The 11,846-nt window shown below is 47.9% G+C and overlaps 1 long non-coding RNA gene across 1 annotated transcript; it reads left to right on the forward strand.

The window, feature by feature from the left end:
- Positions 1-442: 442 nt before the first annotated feature.
- Positions 443-10,291, forward strand: LOC115248711 (uncharacterized). The gene is made up of 3 exons (XR_003887470.1): positions 443-637; positions 9,024-9,176; positions 9,884-10,291. It is a non-coding gene; the product is annotated as an uncharacterized lncRNA (long non-coding RNA).
- Positions 10,292-11,846: the final 1,555 nt, after the last annotated feature.

Consider the following 11,846-nt stretch of genomic DNA (forward strand, 5'->3'; position numbering starts at 1 on the left):
ACAGCCACCTAAATGGACATTCCGTCTCTCGCCGCCACGGACGTGTCTCCTCTGTCCTCCGTGTCCCTCTATTTCCACTCTGCAAACACAAAAACCCCTGAACAAATGAGCGCGCCGCGCGCAGCTGCTTTAGCGCAGGCGAATGCTTTTGTCCCTGGAAATAAGCCGACGCAGAGACACTGGCGAGGGGCTCTTCATCATCTCTGCACATATCGGCCATCTGCAGAGGCCGCGCTCGCTCGCAGGTGCTCCGGCTGTCCTGCGAGTCCTTTTGACATTTACGCTGGATTGGACGACCATCTGTGGGCCCGACGAGCTGCGTTTTCTTTCTTTCTTTCTTTCTTTTCCCTTCGCCGGGAGGACGCGGCTTGTTTTAAATGCAGCCCCTCACCCTCTGTTGTGCGCCTGTGCTGATCTTTCCTTGATCCTGTCATGTGACAGAAGGGCGCCCACGCCGCGCAGCCGCCGCTGAAAAACACTTTGAAACACGGTTCCTTTGAACGTGGCTCGTTATTCTTGTATGTTTGTTGCGCACGAGCGCTGGTGGTTTCAGCCTCAGCGCGGCCTTTAAGTGGCAGATTTAGCAGCACCTATTCCGAAACCTACGGAGGCTGCGGGGGGACAAAATCACTCACAGGTAACGAGCACTACGAGCTAATGAATGTGTGTATTTGTAGCAACATGCTAGCATCTATGGAAGGGGACCCCTTGGATTATCCTTGAGGTTATAACATCATGTAGAAACATTTAGAAGTACACAAAAGCCAATTTTCATAGATAATCTGAGGGACGTTCAAACATATTAATAATTTTATATTCATTTTCTTTCTTTATTTTTACTCTGATGTTCTCAGAGGAGGCGATCCTCTCTCCATTTCACCCGTGTTTTCATTGATGAGGAGGATCAATAAACCGCCAGCGGTTGAGAATATTAAAGGTTGATCATCTAAACTGCGTCTATTTGGCCCCAGAGTTCATTTCACGAGCTCTTCGGGCCGTTTCTGCCCTGATTATCCAGTACCGGAACGTGACGGCGCTTCAGGAAAGAAAGTCTTTACATAATGATGCCGTTTACGGACCAACCTGAAGGCACCATCAATGATGCTGTTGATGACCCAGAGTTACTTAACAAAGCCCCTCTTGACCGAGCATTTTTTTTGCTTGGCTGTGGTTACGTGTTTGAATGTGGCCCGTCTGTGGACTACGATGGGAAAAGCTCACAGTTCTGATGAGGCCCGCATGTTGAACATCAGTGACGTCACGCCCAGAACCTTGTTGGCAGAGGCGAACAGCGAGGCAGCCGTGGAAGATAGTCTCTACGGTCTAACGCTAAAAAGAGTGCGATCGGTTGCTGGTTAAAAGGATGATTAAGGTCGACTTGCTCTGAAGTGTCACCTCGAATACTGAGCAAGTCTGAGGCTTCGTTAGCTCTCCAACGGCAAACTTCCATGCTTATGGACTCCTGTTCCTGCTTCCTTTTTTGTCACAGATGCGGAATTCTGACGTGTTTCTCCCAGGAAGAGATGAGAGTCCCTTTGAATGCGACCCGGCTGTTCAGATCGTGGTCACCATCAGGAAAATCTGATACGCATCGGATTCAGCATCGCATTTGGAAGTGGCCTGATTCCAAACTGTCGGTTTCGTTGTGACACTTAGCTAAAGGGTTGAAGAAGCTCCCCCCTCCCTCGGTAACTTCTCTCTGTTTGGAGCTGTCCTCCCTATCTCATGATTCAGTTCTGTTGAACTCAACACGGTGACAGTTGCCCAGTTCAACCAGCTGCTGGAGATTCCACATGTTCTTCAGCCTTGGAGGTTGAGAGTGGAGCCTTTTCAGGACCCTCAAAGGCTGATGAGTCCAGTCTGAGGCTGTTGTTCAGGTAAACGCTGCTCAGGCTAATGGTTCCATCGCGCAGCAGAGCACCAGAGCACAGCTGTCGTCCGTGGACCTCAACCACGACCACAAGGCCTCGCGTCGTGGCTGATTGTTGTGCAGAACAGCTGGATCTCGGCGTGTTTTCTGGCTGCGGTTGGATGTGGGAGGTGGATCAGACGGATTCGCCTGGCGGAGTTAAACAGCCTAAATTTGAGGAACAAAGTTGTGCATCATCTGTCTGGACTGATTCAGGCTGGTGGAAGTGAAGCTCCAGCTGGGAGGGGGAGATGAAAGCTCTGCTGCGGAGCAGGTAGTTAGCAGGATTCAGGATTTGTGTCCATCAACGCGAGCCCAGGCCGCCTTTGTTCTTCACAGGCCGGTGTAAACACGACCGCGGCGTTCCCGCCTGCAGAGGGAGATTAAAAAAGCTTTTCCAGGATAATGGAATCTTTATCTTTGAAGAGGCTAAATGCTGCCGCCCCCAGAGAAATTTCACCTGATTCTACAGCCACACGCATCTTTCTTCTCTCTGGTTCCTCTGCAGCTCTGGTGGCTGGAGACAACTGCTGTCCTGGTCTCCTGCGTGAGGAGGACCAGAGCCAGTCTCACAGGATTCCTTTCCCTTCTCCGGGCCTCATTCTTCCCTTCTTTCCTCTGCCTTTTTTCCCTCTCAGTACTGGAGCGGCGGTTCGGCGCTCCGCATGACCGAACACGGTGGGAGATGATGGAAGGCGCTTTCCCCGGGCTCCTGTGTGCTTTACTCTTTGAGCCGTCTCCCGAAAACTGCAGTGCAGAGGCGCGGGAGCGCCGAAGCTGCAGAATCAGGAGAAATCAGAGGGAGCGGGAGGCGTTTCTTTTTCCGCTTTCAGAAACAAATTTAAAACATCTTTTCTGGAGGCGATTTCTACTCTCATTCTCTTTCAAGGTGCTTACAAAGAAAGGAGACGGCATTAATTCTTCTTGGTTAAGCTCGGGGAATCCGGGTCTGCTGTGGGACGGAGGGACTGGGAAAATAAAGGAAAGGCAAAAATGAAAACACAGCCCTCCCAACTAAACGACGGTGCTGGGATTATTGGGGAACCGGCAGCTCACTGAAGCGGAAAATGGGAATACGGCGGCGAGGGCAGAGCGGTTCGCCTCAGAAGAAAGTGGAGACAGACGGGGCGACCTCAGCAGAAACAGGCGGCCCACGAAGGATCACCGAAGGGGCTAATTGTAGCTAATTGAGATTCATCGCGAGCGTAGCCGAGTCTCAGCACCTTGCTGATGCACCGGTCTCAGGGCCATTTGAAACAAATTTAAAAAGACTGCATGCAGCGCCGGCGAAAATTAATGGCATTCATTACGAGTCGGTAATGACTTTTTAGGTCTGACAATGCAGCCATTCATGCATCACAGCCCCTGTTTTCCCTGCATTGTTATCCCAAACTGGTCCTTTCCCAATAATTCTTAAAAATCTGGAAGCTTTTCAAAATACATTCATTTAATTAACCTTTGAAAAACGTGTTTTTAGCAAAAAAGTGGGTTATTGTCCAGCCATTATTTAGCCTCTCATTAACTAGCTAATGGCTACGCACTCGCCCAGGGTGCAGTTCCCACTGCGACCCATGGGAGCGCTGTTGTCTTTAAGCTTCGGGAAAATGAAACAAACATCACAAAACTAAGATTTCATGTTTTTTCCAGTTAAAATGAAATACTCTGCCATCGCCCCCTGCTGGTAGGTTATGGAACAGTGCACAAGCCCCTCCTGCTGCTGGAGGGGGTTGATTTTCTGACTGGACAGGCGGCCATGTGGGAATGTGATGCTGAGGCTACAGGGACATTCCCGCATGTTTGTTGTTGTTCCCTTCTGCCGTCAGCAGATCCTCAAATCAGTCCAGAAAATCACTCAGTTTGGTCTTGAATGCAGAATATTCTCTGAGTGTGTGTGTGTGTGTGTGGGGGGGGCAGGCGGTGCCACAACAGACTGGAAGTGCAGAGAGTGATGACGGATGCTGGCGCCAAACCGCCGTTGCACTGATTGGGTTCTGGATTTGGCGAGATGAGGACGGCGCTCCGGCTGGGCCCCAGCCTGCACCCATACAGATGTTTTAGCGTTCAGCCCCCATCTGCGACGATGCCTCGGGGCCATCTCGGTTTGATCCGAGGTTTCCCTTCCTCTGCCCACCAGCTCCAGATTCCTGCCCGGAGAGCAGATTCCAACCGCCGATACATCGATGGGAACTCTACCTTAACGGCCCCAGTTGGGGGTTTTCTCGTCGTTTTATGAGGTCGTTTGAAGCGAGTGAAAAAAGTCAACAATTGACGTTAATTATACGTTAATTAATTATTGTTTGACTTTCTGTCAAAATGTTAATGACATTTGCAGGAAAAGGTTGACTACGACCCCAAGGAGAGATCATTAAATTTTGGTGACGTTTTGGGATTCTGGAGGGGCCTTTGATGCTTGATAAAGCCGATCTCCGTGATGGCGCTAGCGGAGGCAGCTGCGGTGCGTTGCTGTGGGAGGTGGCGAGGAGGTTGGACAGCAGGGAGCAAACGCTAATCAAGACGCCGCCAGAGGCGCTCGGCTGGGCCGCTCAATCTCCCCGCGTTACCTTGGAATAACGCCGCTACACGTCCTCGTTCAGGTTCTCGGGTGAGGCTGGAACTCCGGATTCAACCATCTGCGGGATCAAACGCACGCCTTTTTACCGTAGGTTGAAATTTAGATGTAAGGGATGATTATTATTCAGACGAAAGTGGAGAAACGTAATACAATTTTACCAGTCTGGTTTTAGGCCGTAATTTGTTAGCGATAGCAGCCTGCACCAGCGGGAATTCCGGTTCTTTTAAGTGAGCAAGATTTGGCTCAGTCGACTCGTTTTAGGTCCAAACTGCTCTGCTTTAGTTTCCATTCAGGCTTTTATAACTCACCCAAGTACAGAGTCGTAACATTTGGAGCCATAATTGCTACGCTTTAATTAAAGGTGCTGCTTTAGAAACGCCTGCCTGAAAGCACCTGGGCAAAGCAACTCAGCGCACCTGAGGGGCGGAGCTACACTCACACAGCGATAAGGAATGGGGGAAATGGCATAAAAGGGATGGCTGGTTGTGTTGGTACATACCCCTACTCTGCCACTGCCTACAACTGGAGCATTACCTCCTTTGTCAGTCTGCCTTCAGTTTCATATTAGAAGTTATTTTTTTCCACAGATATTTTAAGCTAGTAAAATTCAAATCGGATCACCAACTAGCCAAAAAGCTGAGCTCCATTGATGGTAACCAGACATTGCTGCAAAGTTAGCAGGCTGACACTCAAACTTAGCAGTTTCTACTTGGTTTTTCCGCCTTCCAAACACAGTAGCCAATTATAATTTGACTTAAAAGGTCTTTATTTAGCCTGACAAAACCTTCATTAGCATTTCTTCCCAGTCGGAAATCTGGCTAAATTTTCCATTCAAGTAAAAATAAACCACTTTTTTGTTTCCAACTGTTTTTTTTGTTTGTTTTCTGTAATACGGGGGATATTAGTGTGTACGAGGACTTGAGCCAGTACCTGAAGTTGCAAAAAAAACCCGACTTTTTGGAAACGTCTTTGTACGGTGAATCATCGGAAGCGCAAACGATCCACCACTTCCTTTAAACTGAATTCCAATCGCTACTGGAATGGCTGGAAAGCTTTCAATGCTAAATGTATTTAGTTGGTATTTTTGTTCAGCCAAGTCTTCTTGATGTCGGCTTCAAACCCCCGTAGTTTCTCCTCAGGGGCCTACAATGACCCGTGTCCGGGCCAGGAAACCAGGAGCGCCGCGGTGGCTTCAATCACCCTCGCGAAGACTTTTTAAAATCAGGATCAATCGATATCCGCCTCTAAAAGTCCACCAGAAAACTGGACTTGAATGGAAGCCGACGTTCGCCCTCACACATGCTAAGCTACCATCTCTCTTGCTAGTAAGTGGTTGGATGCCAACTCCGAACAGGCCGGCAGATAATCCTGTAAAGTCTCTGTTTCCTGAACACCTCGCGCCAGATTGCTGTGACCTAATTTTACTTTTCACACTTTTGACAAATACATAAATACTTTGCATCAATAATAACCGACTAAACTAAAGAGGGGACGAGCGGGTCTGCGCTCTGGGACGTGCGTTTAGTTTGGTTGTGTCCATTTAAGAGATCAGAATAATGATAAACTGGAATAACTCTGCTTCACAGTCACGTCCTTACATCCTGGGAGGTGATTAAAAGTAACGTTGGGTCCAGTTCAGGGATGTTTGCGTCTCGTCTCAACATCCGTCGACGTCCTCTGGACACTTGTCCTCCACCAATAAACACGGATCCTGACAACATAAACAACTCCGGAGACGTTGTGTGTTGTGGCGACATCAATGTCGGCTGTGGCTTGTCTTTTTTAATAAAAGCTCCAAGAAAAACAAGTGTTAAAACAAACGGGAGAGTGTGGGAACCTTTAGCTCCGTGCATTCACGTTGGTCCCTACCGGGGGTGGGTCGCGCTCAGACTGGGAACACTGGGAGGCTGAACTCAGCTCCGCTCAATATGAATGAATCGATTTCTGAAATGCTGCAAAGTGTAAAGTTTTATAAAGTTTTGTTGATGTTACCGTCAATAGTTATTACGCAATCGCTGCTGAGCAAAAGATCCTTCGACAAACGATTCTTTCATGTCGCTAACCCTAGCGTCATATTTACACAGTTTCATGCTACCGGCCGTTCAGCCAGGGGGCGCTGTTACGTTTGATGCTGATGATGTGCGTTTCCGAGGGTGTCAGAAGGACAGTCTTCCTCCCCACGCTATGTTTGTAGCATAGGCAGCGGGTTAGCCAACACTGTGTGGACTACCTTTACTAAATATGCCTACTGGATGGCTATTTTCTCCACAGATATGTAAGAAATATAATTACTACCATTACTCTTGTGATTATTAATGTATAGTATCGATTTATATCTGGCTACGGCCGATGTTATTGGACCCCGCAGAGGAAGAGAGACAGAAATTCTGTATTTTTTCATTAATGTCTGTGCTGGGTAGTTAAAATAACACCCTAGCCCTCATGACAGTCTTTGGAAATCGAGTTTATGTCGCCACTTTTACAAGAAAGAATCTATGACTTCTCAATTTCTACAGCAAAAAAGCTTCCAAAGTTGTCGCTGCCAACAGGAGACCGGCTTCCCAAACGGCAGGACCGATACATCATCATAAATAATTCACAGAGGTAAAGTTAGCTTCCTGGGGCCAGTGCGCTCCAAGCCCAACATGTGCTCCATCTTTCTAACAGGAAGGTTCCCCAAAGGCGCAGCACTGACCCAGGGCAGCTAACGCAGGGACAGCGTCCTCCAGGAGTCTGTTACCTTCGTCTTCAATGCAGCTTTTTCACACAAAAACTGTTTTTTGTGTGTGATAGTTGTTCTTTATCTGGTGCCAGTTTGTTGAAGCAGAATAATGAGGTTAAAGGTTACAAATAAGCAATGTTTCATTTTCTGTATATCGTCCACAAGAGTTTAACCTTAACCTTTAAACCTAATCTTTAGCTTTGCTTCCGTGACAGAGAGATCGTAGCACCGTCGTAGCAACATCTGTCTTTTAATGTTAAGATTCAAGATGGACTTTATTCATCCCCGTAGGGAAATCGAGTTGTAGTAGCAGCCCAACGTGGATTAATATAACTGTAGTCTAGGTTTGTATTTACAAAGTATAGAAATAGAATAAATAAAATACAAATAAGATTAGAACGTTCTAAGCATTATAAGCATATATACAGCATATATGATAAGCATATATATATATATATATATATATATATATATATATATATATATACACATACACACACACACACATACATACATACATAATATAATGTATAAATATTATAAGCATATATACATAAATATAGGATAAAATAAAAATAAAATGACAACATAAACATTAAACAATTATTGTTACTGACTGGGTTTGGGTGAATTATAGAGCCTGATGGCAGACAGCAGGAATGACTTCCTGTCCCGTTCCTTAGAGCAGCGAGGCTGCAGGAGTCTGCTGCTGAAGCTGCTCCTCTGTTTGTCCACTGTGTTATGGGGGGGGGGACTGTCCATGATTGTCCACACTTTCAGCACCATCCTGTCCCTCACCACCTCGTCCAAGTTTGCAAGTTTACAGCCAACAACAGACCCTGCTAAAGCTAGCTGTTGGGAAGGGTAGCAATAGCAAGCTAGAGCTTCTTCAAACATGGCAACAAGCGGTTGTCATAATGTCACTGCTCACCTGTAGAATTTCTTTTTTCAACATTCCGACCTTCAAACTGACCCGAGTGGACCTTGGAGCCATTCCACATTCCGACTGGGTAGATTTTATTACCCTTAACTGAGCCTTATTAGCATTTCCCATGAATCTGCTGAATGACACTGAAGAGAACTGCTCAGACGGACTCACCCCCCCAATTACATTATCCCGAGGAGGGCGATGCCACAGGGGGCCATTTTGGGGACGGCTTCTGTGGCGAAGGCTCATGACATCGGCAGCTCTAACCTATTTTATCAGCTCTTAGGACAGCTGCTGAGTAAACACTTTTAAAATTGAAGGTGAGGAAGCCGGAACATAAAAAATGCATCAGCCGCGTGCGTGCGGAACACTACATCATCCCTGAACACACTGCGGCTCCCCGTCCAGGCGCCGGCGCGGTCGTTCTGGCGGCCGTGCATCACGTTTATGATCGGCAGAGTTTTGCATGCGGAACATATTTACGGTGGGAATGACCTTGGGTCCCTGAGGGGAGACCACCTGCAGAGCATTGGTGTGTTCGGCGCAGCAGAATTCCTCCTCAACGGGTAGAATCGGCTCCGCTCCTATTGATCCTGAACCAAAGCCCCCCCCCCTCTGACTGATGAGGCCCTCCATACATCAAAACCAGCCAGTCACAGCCCCCCAGCAGGACAAAACCGGCGCTCAGCCGTGTGATGGTGCCGTGCTTTTCAACCTTCGGATCCTTGGATGTCAGTCAAACTCTGTTTAATGAACTGTTTGTTGCTATAAATGCTCTTTTTTATTCTTGCACTGCAAATCCCAGAATGCATCAGTGTGTATTAGACATGGCTGATGCTGCTTTAATCACAGAATCTAAATCAACCCCCTTTTTTTTCTCTTTTTTTCCCAGCTGCCTGGCTGCTGAATTCCGGACCTTCTCCGGCGGTGCGGAACACTCGACTGCGGTTTATCCTCATCGACCTTCAGACACCGACAGCCATCCGTGGAGGCGGTCCGGAGGGTCTGATTGGAGAGGAGCGGGTGATCAGATGGAGGGGTGCAGGTGGGTTTAGAGATCGGAGGGATGAGGGGATGAGGGGATGAGGAGGAGCTGGGATGGGATGAAGAGGGAGACGCGGACGTCAGAAGCTGCTTGTGCCCGTCGAGTGTGCGAGACAGAGCAGCTTTAAACACATTTAACAGAATCCCCATCTTATTTTTCTGATTTACATGGAAACGTGGCCTGAAGGCAGCAGATTACCTTTAAATTCTGTCTTTTAATCCCAAACTTTCCAGCCTGGAGCGTCAACAGTTTCTGCTAAAATGACCTCTGACCCTCTGAGACCAGGACTGAGATTTGTCTTCCCAGCAGACTTTCAGCTGACACGCCAGTTCTCCGCTGATCCATGGCCGTCACATCTTTGGGCTGTTTTGACAATGTGTGTGTGTGTGTGCGTGTGTGTGTGTGTTTGTTGGGGGGGAATATTGTTTTGTGTGCAGGGGTGTGAGGGCGGGGGGTCAGTGAGGCTGGGAGGATTTATCACTGCATGCAGGGGTATTGATTTTTAACCCCGGAGTGGTATTGGCTCTATAGGAGGCTCTAATCCCTCTGCTGACACACACACACACACACACACACACACACACACACACACACACACACGCACAAGCAGCCTTGGGGAACATTGATTACACTGTAATAACATGTAAGAACTTTGTTTTGTACACCGGTGAGGTCACATATGTGCACTATTTCTTTACTTTATTTAGAATGAATCTTGTCTTTCCGAGGACCCGTCCCCGTCCCTCCTGGTCCCACAAGGGGGGGGGCGGTGGGTCCAAACGCCCCGTTTGCTCCCAGAAGCTTTGCGCTACCGGCGACAGTGGAGGCGCCATCCCGCCGCTCGTGAGCCGAGGGGGAGAACAAAAGAGCGCGAGGGGGAGAAAAGTGGATTTTCCTTCCAGTAAACGGACCCTGGAGCCGGGCCAGCGCTGAACAAAGGTTCTGAATGAACTCCTTCATCGCTGGTCTGAGCAGAAACATGTGTGCGCTTTTTACAAGAAATGATTATTTTATGGGTGATGGAGAACATGGTGCAGTTTAAAGCTGAAGGAGCCCCTCCAGCACGTTGCTTTACGGTCACAGAACCGCTCCAACCGCAATAAACCTGATTCAGAGTCACGTTTGTTGGTTTTAAAAGAACAAATATTGGATTTTTCTGTGTTTGGCTGCTTAGGAGAGAAGTTTAAAGGAAGGTTTGTGTCTGAAATAAAGTCTGGATGCAGGATCCAGAAAATATCACTGCCCTCTGAATTAGATTAAAAAAGGGCAGCGATGGTTTGTGCCAACTTTTAATAGAAAAAAGCAAATCAGAATTAAGTTAAAGTAGAGAAACGGAGGAGGAGAAATAAAAAACCGCAGGATTATTTTATAATCATCACTTGCTTTACCGCTCGTCCCTGTAGGGGGCGCCAGATACCACAGGTGTCGTATTTATTCCTTTTATGGAAAGAAAATAGAATCTTTCTCATCCTCAGCTGTTTGGATCAGAACGTGAGGACAAATATAGATAATTAGATTGTTCTTGTTGCCATGGCGAAGATGTTGGAGGCCCTCGGAAGCAGAACCTCCGTGTTCCTCAGCCGCCATCTCTCCATCCTGTAATCGCCACCACCTGTTATCTGACTGCCTCCACCTGTTGCTAGTCTAATGAGACGGTTGCCGGGTGACAGCATCGATTACGTCTAACTGAGCTCACCGCGGCGTCCTATCCCTCCCTCCCTCCCCGCTTTGTCGTGGTCATTTAGGCGACCTGCCTCGCCCACCAGCGGCGACCCCAAAGGTCAAAGCCATCAATATTTTCATTTTTCATGTCCAATAAAATTGTCACGCGTTAAGCGGCTGAATGGACGACGAACCGTGACCTCCATCTACTGTCAGAATGGCGCCCACCGCATCTCATTTAACCCGTCTGATCTAGTCAAGGCTGCGCCGTCGCTGCTGCCGTCGCTGATTCAGGCGAGTCAACACGGACCACGTTTGATCGCAGGAGGATGAAAAAGCTGCGTTTGGGCTATTTTTTGGATCAAATTTAAAATCAATTGGTTTTTAAAAAAAAAAATGCGTCAAATGAGATGACAGTTAAACACATGAAGTGGCCTCACAGAGGGGTCAAAGGTCGGCTGAAGGGCCATAATGAAGGAGAAAGACGGCCCAATTATGGTCCCTTAATATAAATATCGACAGCAGCCGTAGCTGAAGCCTTTGGGCCGCCGACCAAAGCCTCGTTAACTCACCTGTCAGATGAAATTAGCCTGGTATCGCCCGCCCGTCAAGGTGACGGCAGGGATCCTGGGCCAAACAGGCGCCGAGGCCCCGATAGCACCCACTAGTGTGTGTGTGTGTGTGTGTGTGTGTGTGTGTGTGTGATATAATGGCCATAATCCAGAATGACACTTAAAAAAGAACACAGTGGCTTCATTAGTGGTCCAGCCTGCCGGGTGTTAATGGTGAGCCGTGACTGGTTTGGCAGAGGAAGAAGAACTTTAATAACTGTCTCTCTTAGGGACGACTGTTGCCAGGGACACCAAACTAAAGACGCATACAAAAGGACTGATGGCGTCCTGTTGAGCCGCTTACCTACGGCTGGTTATTTCTGTTAGTTTTTTTGCTGTTTGCGTTGACCAGAACCACAGGAAGAAAACCGAAGCCCTGAAAACTGGAAGGCTAACT

Source organism: Takifugu rubripes, unplaced genomic scaffold, assembly GCF_901000725.2.
Source record: "Takifugu rubripes unplaced genomic scaffold, fTakRub1.2, whole genome shotgun sequence".
In the NCBI taxonomy this organism is placed as follows: domain Eukaryota; kingdom Metazoa; phylum Chordata; class Actinopteri; order Tetraodontiformes; family Tetraodontidae; genus Takifugu; species Takifugu rubripes.